Genomic DNA, 10,274 nt, shown 5'->3' on the forward strand with positions numbered 1-10,274 from the left:
GGGTGGTGTCCATTGAACACCTGTGTTCCTTCAGAGGCTAGCTCAGTCCAGCACCATGTTTACATGCACTAGTGCTCTCCCTTCCACTGTGGCTATGTCACCGAATTTCTCTTTATCTTCAAAAGGCATCTCACAGATGGATAATTGTGTTTTACAAAATGCACTTTTATCAGATGCAAAAATAGCAAAAGATAGTCATGAAGCCTCCAAACAAAGGGAAGCCTCGTCAGTGAGCAGCTCCCAGGAGGCTTTCCTGGGAGCCCCGATGCGCTTCAGCACCAACGCCACATTGGTCACCCTGACCTCATGTCCTTGTTTGTAGCAGGAAACTTTTTCCCATCTTGACATAGTAGCACTAAATGCAGTCGGGGATAGTTGAAACCCAACATTCAAATGATCAGCTTAAGGGAAAATAGACTAGTTTATTAGAAATAAAAGAGCTTGAGCCAGACATTCATTAGCTTATCGTGGTGACAAGGTCTTATGGGCACCCCAGAGCTGGTATAGGAAGCAATGTGTTTTGTCATTGCGACAAGCAGCTGGTGTAACCAAGGAGAGACCAGCACAAAAGGCTTTTCGTTCTCTTCCAGTTGCTTTTGAAGAGGGTAAAGACAAGGTTCTATTATTTCTAGAAAAGGTTTTTTTTTAAATTAGTAATTGTGTTCATGTGATTTACCTCACAATAGAACCAAACTTCACCATAAATTCAGGCTAAGAGGAGGATTTTGTTTTTGTTTTTGTTTTTGGCTTAGGATTGTAAGACGGTTAAGATCCAAAAATAAGTCAGTGGTAGTTTTCTGTGATGTAAGCATTATAGATCCCCATTGCCAACTAATCACACAAATAACAATTCTGAGAAGTAGATTGCTGAACAAAAATAAAGGCTAATGTTCTCTGTTTCAAATAAACCAAAAAAAATGTGAATTTTCCCCCAGTTATGTGGGAAAGTCAAAGCAACACCAAATAAAAGCTTACAACAGCTTCATCTTTAAGATAACTCAGAGAATACGTGAAAGAGAATGATTCATTAACTGAAAATACCTCATTGAATATTATACCACTGTTAAAATGCAGAATATGTTTGTTTGGTAACCATTGTTATTAATTCAGTTTTTTGGAAATCAACACATCATTATGTGTTCTACAATGAGTAAATTTGTGAAAAGTCTCATTTTGAGGTATCAGTGATGGTGGAAAGCCAAAGAGAAGCTGTACAATGTTGTTGGTTTTTGGTTTGTTTGGTTTTTTTTTGTTTTGTTTTGTTTTTTTGCAACCCACCAAACTACTCAGTTGCAGGATGAATTGGAGTTGTTCATTTGAGGCAATAGCCATCTGGGGAAGAAGTTGCTCACTGGCAAGTATAGCATGTACAGTCCTAGCTAATAGACCATTTCCTCATTGCAAAGGATGCTACAAGGTAGAGTGGTCAGTTGCCTAATCCAAAAAATAATGCATATGTGTATACATAAATGTGGCTTTGGACCACCTTTGCCATCACTGTGCTCCAAAGGAACATGACATTGTTAAAAATTCTGTGTGTGTTAGACACACTCTCCTGTTAAGATGCTTTACATTTCATGTGCAGTGTCATTTCCACAGCCTCTAAAATGACCTATAGATTTGTGAGTTACCTTTTGAAAATAGATCCATGAGTTGTAAATAGATGTGCATTTGACTGTCCTACCCCTCTTCAATTCTTTCTGAAATTGTTTGCAGAATATGTTTGGGAGCATTGATAGTGCTTTCCTTCTTAGTAATTGGAGTTCACCTGCTTGCACTAAGACATGTTAAGAAAGAATCATGTTCATTTATGGCCATCTGGGGCAGCAGCAATATGCCACTACACAGAATTGAATAAAAATTCCTGCCTGTGCTTTCTTTGTAAAGTGAAATGAAAGAAAGTTATGCTTTTGTTCCTAGTGTGTTGTGGGGAAGCCTATGTCTGTTTTATGCCAGTGGCTTGTTAGAAATCTCAGCACTTGTTGGGTTCAGGTGGACTTCCTAGATGCCCACTGCAGACAGGTCAAGAACTCCTTACCGAAATCCAGTGTCAACAAGTCCTAGTGATAAAGCATCTGCTCGTCCACCATAGGGTCCAGCAACTCCAAAAATGACCAAGCCATAGCGCACTCTTAGCTGCAAGAACAATGATTGGTGTTGGAATATATGACAAAGAAACCTATACACAATGGAAACTAAACCAAAATCAAGGCAGAAAATAAAGTTTTGGGTGGGCAAAATTGCTGAGAATAGAAGATAGCTGTAAATTCAGATCTGTCATGCTATTTAATCTCTTTTGATGTTACAACTAATTCTTAATTTTCCACAGTAAAGGAATTAAGGACTACTGCCTAGTTATTACTGGCTAGTTAATCCAGTAGTGGTAAGTCATAGGGAAGCCAAAAAAATTCTGCATAGGAGTGTAACTTTTCACTCTCATCAAACTTTTTTTTCCTTATAGGGATGCTTACTAATTTAATTTTTTCTGGATTATTTTTCATTGGATCAATGAGAGAATTGATGTACTTCTTTTGCCTATGTATTTGTGGTTGTGTTAATAAGGAAGTGAAATGATATGGAAATACAGACTGCTATCAGGAAGAGGAACTACCAAAGCCTGACTAATCCCTGGGCTGGAAAAGGTATCCCTGAATAATCAAGAGCTGCTGGAACTAAAATTGTTCTGAAAATGAAGTCTTCAGTTTCCTAGCGTCTAGCGTTGAGAATACAACTTTGTGACTTTCGTTGCTCACTTCTTGTGATTTTGTCTTAGTAATGTTTTTTGACAATCACTTCTGAAAAGACTCTTCTGAACTACTTGGTCCTGATTATCATCTTAGAACGTAGTCTTTGATCATGAGTAGTCTTGTGTTCTCTTTTATATTTAAAAAATGTTTTATTTGCACTACTGAATAGGAAGGGTGAACTATTTTTGTTGTTCTTTTTTTTGAAGTCACTACACAGGACTTCACTCCAGAGTTACCATTATGAGTGTATTCAACACTGGTCCACAGTGGATGGGTAATCATGGTTAGTCATGTGGTTTTGTTTTATGTTCCTTGTCCTGCAGTGCTATGAGCCTTACATCTGTTACCATGCAAGGCAAAGTCAAAAGGAGCACTGGACAACAAGTGTATGAGTTCATTTTATGACAGTTAGAGACTAATGTGTTTGGGACCAAAACCACCTAAGTTGGAAATTTCACAAAAGGGCCGGGAGTACTCTGGAGCAGCCATTGTTCGGTGCTGTATTGTAACCATTTTGCACCAGTCCCCAGCACTTAGGAAATGGGTCGTGGGAATATGCGGAGCGTGCGAACTGTTGGGGGATGTGACTGTAGCCATATGAAGATAAAATATGGGGGTTGCTGCAAAATTTCCATCTGAGGATTTTTACATTTAATATTTTTTTAAAACAGTTTAAAGAGCAAAAAGATTTTAAGTGTATTCTACCTGCAATGTGTGCACACATTTCAAATGGCTTTATTTTTCTTGTGTAAAACTGTTGAACACATGACTGTGGTGCACAAATTCTTTACATGTAAAGAATCTATGCACTTTACAGTAACTTCCTTGATGATTGGGTAATGAGACAGTTACACATTCAACTGCCATGTTTTATTAAGTGCTTTCATTGTCTTTACAATTATTACGAAGTTCTATTTATTTTATATGAATGGATTTTCATTTTCTGCTGTAATGTTTACTTTGGCTTGTTGACCTTTCTTTGTGTACCTGCATGACATGAAGTACTGTGTGATGAGAATGAATGTAAAGGCTGTGGCAACTGTAATTAACTTCTGTAAAGGGCTGGTCACACATGGATCTGGCTTATGAATGCATTTGGGATAAAATTAGTAACCAGATCACCTTTGCAGAAATTTAGATGTACACACCAAAAGAAGCATTTTCTCAGCAAAAATTAATAGCTGGTTCTATTTTTTTTTAAACGTAGAGAAAATAAAGTTGATTTTTTTCAAGTACAATGCTTTTCATTCTTAGTAATGGGGTTTGGGGTGTCTGTGTTCTGGTGCTGTGTGTTAACCCCTGTAGGCATGTACCTAGAGCAGTTGAAGGTGGAAGGTAAGCTGAAACACCAGATGAAAACACACCAGGCTTCCTTCACTGGTTTCATCATTTGTCCCCTTCTGTCTTCCCATTCCATGGTATGCTGGTAATAGTCCACTGTCCTGAAAAAAAATTATGGATCCATGAGTGAGTAAATTATAAATTTCATCAGTCCATATCACCAATTATATCTTGATTCTCAACAAGATATTCACTTGCTTTTTGCTAAGCCATTATAGGCAACCTAAGATCTCAGATCAAGCAAGATATGCATTACAGCATTATATCCTAAACTACTAACTAACTTGTCTCCCAATAAAGTTATTGTCATCTAATCTAGTATGTGATTTACTGTGCAGTTAAATTATTTCTTCTTATACAAAGCCACGTGTACCTTCAGCACCAATGATAACTTTATATAACTCAGTTTTAATAAAAGTTAAACACTTGCTTAGCAAGTATTGAAAAAAAAAATCCTAAAATTTATTATTTGGCTCTTGGGAGCCAGTAGGAGCTGTCTCCAGCACACCACTGCCCTGGTCTTTGTAGGGTTGGATTTTTTATTTTTGTTTTTAACTATTGATATTAGTTAAGCTTCTCAAAACTTAATTTACTCCCTGCTCAGAGATGCTACTATTGACTCTTGAAGAGGCTTAAAAGGCTGAGAAAAAGCATTCAGATCAACCCTAGTGAGTGAGCTTTTCATCTGAAAAGATCTGACGAGCAAACTTCCTGAAGTACAAGGGAAGCTTGCATATTAAATTGTTTTTATTATTCAAAGCTAAGTAAATGTATTATAAGCATCTCTAAGACTTGATTGTAAGCATTTGAAACATCAGTTGTTTCGTTACGTGTTTGTAGAATGTATTTGATCCCACTGAAAAATTCAACTGTGTTAAAATACCTTGTTTCATCTACCAAATAAGTTAAATAGTTACAGTTCAGTCTACCTCTTCTTTCTTTATCTTGATTTAAGCTGCTGTTCTGGTGAGGTTCTAGTTTTTCCCTCTGAGAAGTATATTCTGTGGAAGAACAGATTGGGGCAGAGACCTGAAAGTAAATTCAAAACACTCAGAGATCTATTGCTGACCAGCCCTCTTCTTCATGAGTTGGGGGGAAACATTGCTTTTAATTCCCACTTAATATGAAATTGCTTGTTTTAAAAAAATGTTTCTTCCTGGTGGAAAAAAATGCATTTTTAAACATAAAATAAAAATCCTATTGGCTCTAAGAAGTCAGCTGTATGAACAGGTATAACCATATCTTAAATGCTGATATGATAGAAATCAATAAATTTTTACCTCTCAGGATTTGGGTAAGTTTGTTATTAACCTTGAGGCTGGAGAAACACCAACTGTTTCCAAAATTCAAGTCATAGGAAAATAGATGCGTAAATGCAGCCTTAGGAAGAAGGCTAGCAAACTGTTGGAAACAAAAGAGGCTCCTTTCAGAAAAAAAAAATCGATATAATAATTAGATTAATTGGGCCATTTATACAAAGGAAGGAGTTGAAACAGTGTTCTGTTAGGAATCATGGAAAGTATCACAGCACAGACCTCTGAGAATACTTCCTGCCTTTTAGGTGTGAGTCTTAATCTGGAGCTAACCCAAGGTCAGAGAGACCAGGGCCATCTTGTGAATGTGAAGGCTTTTTTATTTTCTTCCTGCCATGGGGCTTGAACTCTGCCTGGGCACTGTCCCTGAGCTCTTGAGCTCTACCACTTGAGCCACAGTGCCACTTCCGCTTTTCTGGTGGCTAACTGGAGATATGAGTCGCCTGGGGACTTTCCTGCCCTGGGTGGCTTTGAACTACAATCCTCAGATCTCAGCCTCCTGAGTAGCTAGGATTACAGGCCTGAGCCACCAGCGCCTCGTGTGAAGGTTGTCTTAATGGTGTCACTGAGAAAATGTGTGACTTAAGTACCAGCCCTGGAAACCCTACTATTATATCTTCATCCCTCTACTTCATTTTGATGCAAAAACTCCTGCTTGACCTACTAGTTGGCAATGTCAGGACCAGCTTGATGGACAGTTGAGGGGAAAGGAAAATCCCTAAATTTAAACGGCAACAAATGATAGTCTCAAGAAAATCGGCTTCCACATTTAACTGCCCAGAATGCATCCTGAGCATCCAGGTTTAAGAATGTCTCTTCCCTCAGGTATCTGCCCCTCCACAACACACACACGATCACACACTCATGCACATAAGCACGTATATGCACATGCAGAAGAAAGCTTAGTTCTCAAACATTAGGCACCTTCCCTCCAGGAGGCCCAACCAAGGACACAGTCATCATCTATGGTCTACAATAGAGTTTTTCTCCAAATATATGTGTGTATAATTATATATGTAAATGTATACACACACACACACACATATGCATACATACAACCAGTGAGGACAAAGATAGCCTTAGAATTTGGGACCATATTAGATTTACTAGATCTCTGGTGTACTCAGTGTAGGAAAGGAGAACAATGGTAGCTTGAGGCTCCCAAAGGCACAAAAGTCTAAGCTGCCAGGACTTCTTAGAGCCTTGACCAGGAACAGCATCACTTGCTGTGTACTCTTTGATTAAAGCAAGCCACAGGGACCTGTCCAGGTTCACTGCAGGAGCTGCTTTTGCTGGTATCAGGGCTTGAGCTCAGTGCCTCATGTTTGTTTGGCTTGCTAGTTTATGGCTGGCTGGTTATTGACAAATGAGCCACACCTCCAGTCTTGTAGGTGCTATTTGCTTTGAGATAGAGGGTGGTCCTGGGGCTTGAACTCAGTGCCTGGGTGCTGTCCCTGAGATTCTTTTTCTCAAAGCTAGCACCTTGCCACTTGAGTCAGAGCACCAATTTCAGCTTTTTCTGAGTTTATTGGAGATAGTCTTACAGACTTTCCTGCCCGGGCTGGCTTCAAACTGCCATCTTCAGATTTCAGCCTCCTGAGTAGCTAGGACTACAGACGTGAGCCACCAGCACCTGGTGATCGGAGCTATTTTAAAAGATTGACTCTCACAGTAGAACATCCCTCAGCTATTTAAATAAAGAATGTTGGTTAGGTCTAGAAGGGTTCTCATACTTCACAAATTTGCCCACAATCCCTATTAGTTGGAAATGTTTCAAGTTTCCAAATACTTAGCAGATTAGATCTGTTATACTGCCACTCATTTAAGTCACAATCAAATAGACACCTAGCTAAAACAATAAGGCTTTTGTTTGAGATTAGTCTTTATGCTATTTTTGACAGTGATTCACATGTGACTCACTTGCCCTTGGAACTTCAGAGTTATTAGGAACCTTAGAAACCACTTTGCTCTGGGAGGGCAGATTTTATTCTGGTGTAGTTTGGATTCCTTGCTGGTGGCATCAAATGGCTCCTTGATAATTGTGGAACTAGAATCCGGTCTCTTGACTTCTATTCAAATGCTTTGCCCAAAACAGCAGATTGCCCCTGTTAAGGTTTCTATTTTTAGTAAATGAGAAATATCAAGAATTAAATACATTTATAAAGGGGATGGTTGATCTAAGAGTTCTACAATTCCTCAATTTTAAGGCAAACTTAACAGCCTTCAAAATTAGATTGTGTGTGTATGTGCATGCATGCATGTGTGTGCGTGCATGTGTGTGTGCATACATGCATGTGTGTGTGTGTATGTGCCAGTTCTGGGGCTTGAACTCAGCCTGGGTGCTGTCCCTGAGCTTTTCTGCTCAAGGCTACACTTTACCAATGAAGCCACAGCTCCACTTCTGGCTTTTTGGTGGTTAGTTGGAAATAAGAATCTCATAGATTTTCCTGCCAGGGATGGCTTCGAATGGCAATCCTCAGACCTCAGCTTCCTAAGTAGCTAGGATTGCAAGCACAAACCACTGGCACCTAGCCAAAATCAGATAATTTTTACAAGTGTTCCTTTTGAGTATTTCAAAGATACCATTCGTCACTTTAAAAGCCTGAAATCCATGGTTTTGTTCTTTGGGGATTGTGGCTTTGGAAGTGTGCAGTGGTTTTTGCCCTGTGTAGAATATAAGCAAGTGTCTTAGCTTTGCACGGAAGGAAATAGAGTTCAATCTTGGAATAGTGCCTGTTATTTCTGAATTCCATATCTGAAACTGATGCTGGGTGATAAATTCTAGGCTGTGATTATTAACATTTAGTGCCCAAGAGTCCTTCCATCATAGCACCATTAACTTCAAAGTTTTGTCCAAGAAGGAGCCTACAGAAAAACCACAGAAGCCATGAGCTTGAACCACAGTTCTGCCCTTTGACATATTTCTTCGCAACTTCATTCACATGTGTCTAGTGGGAAACTTAAAGAGTTCCTTATAGTATAAAGTGGGCTGAAACATCTGAGGTACATAGGTCATTAGCACATGTGCTGAACATTCAGTAAGGAGGATATGTTTATCTGTTCCACTGAGCTCAACAGAGTATGTAATTATTCCTGTACTTAGCTGAGCCCAAACTCCAAATGACCTGATCTGTACATAAAAATTGCACTACTCACGTAGGCTATGAATGCCTACCAGCCTATTTTCCATAGCCCTGGGTGCATTGAGTTTCTAAGCTAGACAATTGTAGTCCACATTACCAGCTCCTGACCCTGTGTCTGATATATCTAAGGTCTTCTGTAAGAAAAAGCTCTGAGGTTGGAGAAGCAATTATGAAAGTGAAGAGACGGGCACATAAAGGAGAAATAGGATCTGCTAGACAGGAGACATTACATAGTTTTAATAGGGACCTATTTTTGCTTCTGAGACATGATGTCACCTATGGCCAAGACCTTGAACTAATTATCAAAAGAGAGGGAAATATAATTTCTAGTGTTTGGAAGCGATCCATCAGATCCTTGGTTCCCCTCTGTCTGCATAATTCATTTGATCCTAAATATAAAATTCTCCATTGAAAGCATCCTAAAACTTCAGGAAGATGAGAGTAAAGTGGAAAACTTGTTCTTCTTAATTGCAGAAGAAATCTCAGAAGTTTGTCTTGCGAGCTGACATTTTATCTCCTAGTGGTAAGTGCTGGGGATCTGTTGTTAAGAATCAAGGTGCCAGCAGAAGTGAGATGAGAATGAGTCCTGCTTCTGCTTATTGAGATTATAGTATACTACAGGGGAAGTTGAGCTACACTTGGGTCGGCAGATGTGCTGGTCATGGCTTCTGTTCTGCCTCTTGAGCTATATACCTCCAGCCTGCTTTTTTGCTGGTTAATTGGTGATAGAGTTGCACTCTTTGGCTTGTCTGGCTTCAAACCAAGGTCTTCCATGCCTCAGCCTCCTAAGGAGCAAGGAATACAGATAGGAGCTACCAGTATCCAATAGAGGAGATTATTTAAAATCTCTAAGAGCCTGTGATTCCTCAACCTGATACCCAACAGATCGCATTCACAGGTCTTCTACAGAGCAACACCAGAAGGTGGGGACTGCAGGAGAGAAAGCAAGATACAGGGCAAGGATGAGATTATGGAATGGATGTCTTAATACTCATAAGGCATCATCTTGTAGGAAGCTTAGCATGAACCACTCGTGGAGATGCCTGTACCATGACATTCAGAGCAGTGCTGGGCTACACACAGTCAAGAAAGCCTGGTTTGTCTTCCCAAAGCATTGCTAGAAAGGAAAAACAATGGAGTGAATGGACACAGAATTTATATCCCAGTTTCTCCGTGGAGTAGCTGACTACATTGAGTAGAGAGGTGGTGTCTGTTTGGGGGTGACCACAGGAACAGTCACTGTGCATGCGTGGTGGGGTACCTGGTGGGTAAGGAAGCACATGGTCCAACCTGGTTTACTCTTCATTCATTGGGCCTTGAAAGAGAAAGGACGGAACAGCAGCAGGGCCAAGCTCTCCAGCCCTACTTGAGGTGCCTAACAGAGTGGCCCAGTCTAAGGCAAATAGAACCTGTCATGTTAAGAGTGTTCACTGTTGGGAGAGGAGTGGCCAGTAGAGTTGGCACAGGACCTGGGGGTACTAAGACTGGAAGCCACAGACAGGAAGGAAGCAAAAGGCCTTGAGCCTGTAAGGTGTGCTCTGAGCTATGGAAGCAGGAGGGTTTTCAGCCCAACCAGCAAGTGGACTTAGCCAAGCTCCTGACCCCACTGTCAGACCTTATTTCATGTATCTAGGCCCTTCAGGGCAAGCAAAAAGCTTGAGGTCAGAGAGCCAGTTTCTAACCCTGGACCCCACCTGGAAGAGAGCAAACCAAGGCGTGTTCTTCCTGCA

This window comes from Perognathus longimembris, chromosome 11, assembly GCF_023159225.1.
Source record: "Perognathus longimembris pacificus isolate PPM17 chromosome 11, ASM2315922v1, whole genome shotgun sequence".
NCBI lineage: Eukaryota > Metazoa > Chordata > Mammalia > Rodentia > Heteromyidae > Perognathus > Perognathus longimembris.